The following is a 1,514-nucleotide window of genomic DNA, read 5'->3' as shown; positions in this document are numbered from 1 at the left end:
GAAGTGGAGATCTTTTTTAAACGTTGGAACCTCATTTAATTTTATGTCTTATAGAGTTTATAATGAGTAAAAGATTATATAAGGGTAATAATTCATCTGTAAACCTAGAAATGTACAGCCAATTTTGAAAGAGATGTACCCTAGCTCAGAAAAATGTTATTGAATAGGTTAATGCTGTTGTAATGAAATGCTTCTTTTAATTAAATAAATAAATAAAAAAATAAAAAATTGTAGAAATTTACTCATTAAAAAAAGTTGAAAATTGAAAAAAATCAATCCTATTTGTGTACATAGATCTGCTACATTCATAAAATTCAATGCTAAGAATGCAAGTAACCCAATAAGGAAATAGACAAAAGATTTGAAAAGACATCTCACTAAAGTGGATATGTAATTGGTTGATTAACAAATGAAAAATGGTCATCTGTAAATGTAAACTATTTTTTTTTTTTTGGTCTTTTTGAGGCAGGGTCTTCCTGCAGCCGCAGCTGGCCTGGAACTCGCTATGTAGACCAGGCTGGTCTTGAACTCATAGAGATTTGCCTGGCTCTGCCTCCCAGGTGCTGAGATTAAAGGTGTGTGCCACCACACCCAGCCAGGAAATGTAAGTTTAAAACTACCGTGAGTTAGGACTTCGTAAGTATCAGAATACCTCTAAAAAAAGACAGCAATACTGAGCATTTGTGAGGGAAGGAAACAACTGGCATTCAGACGTTACTGCTGGAATCCAGAAAGAGCACCAGCACTGTGGAAATCTTGGAGACTAACTTGTAAAAATGTAAATATAGTAGTAAGGAGCAACTCCATCTTTTAGAAATTTGCAATGACCAGATAAAATATTTGTTGCCAAAATGTCCTGTATTGAAATGTTGCTAGCAAATGTATTCAGAATACTTAAAAACTGGAGACAAATGAAAATGAAGCTTATGGGCTTTGTGTTCAGTAGTATTTAGACAGACAAGCTATCAGAAGCACGGCAAGCTACTAGAGAGAGAAGACACAGAAACCATCTAAACATTAAGGGTTTGGTTTTCTGTGAGGTGTTGTTGTTTATAGCTTTTTACACCATTTTGAAGCAAGTAAAAAGGTATGCTGATACTTACAATAGGAATGGAAACAAGTGTGGGTTGTATGAATTGTGAATATTTACGCTGTTATAATTTATTATTCCAGCTTTCTGAAAATTAGAGAACAAAATATTACATGTCAAATCAAATGTCTGCAGTCGAGGTAGAAAAAGTATTTTAAGAATATTTGTAGTACATTTGTTCATTGTCATTATTTCATATTAAATAGTACACATAGAAAGAAAAGCTTCATAGCTGAGGAATTGAGAAAGGATATGTTTAACTTACTATTTTCTGGTAACCTAACTTCATCAATAATTAATTGGGTATAAAGGCTCATTATTCAAAATTTAGTCTTCTTTGAATCAAGGCTTTGAAACTTGAGGCTTGCTTATAGAACTGAATTTTTTTTCTTTCTCTTAACAAAGCAAAATAAATATTCTTAAA

Source organism: Nannospalax galili, unplaced genomic scaffold (assembly GCF_000622305.1).
Source record: "Nannospalax galili isolate Female #2095 unplaced genomic scaffold, S.galili_v1.0 scaffold264, whole genome shotgun sequence".
NCBI classification, from domain to species: Eukaryota; Metazoa; Chordata; class Mammalia; order Rodentia; family Spalacidae; genus Nannospalax; species Nannospalax galili.
The sequence above is the reverse complement of the archived record's forward strand: the minus strand, read 5'-3'. Positions refer to the sequence as shown.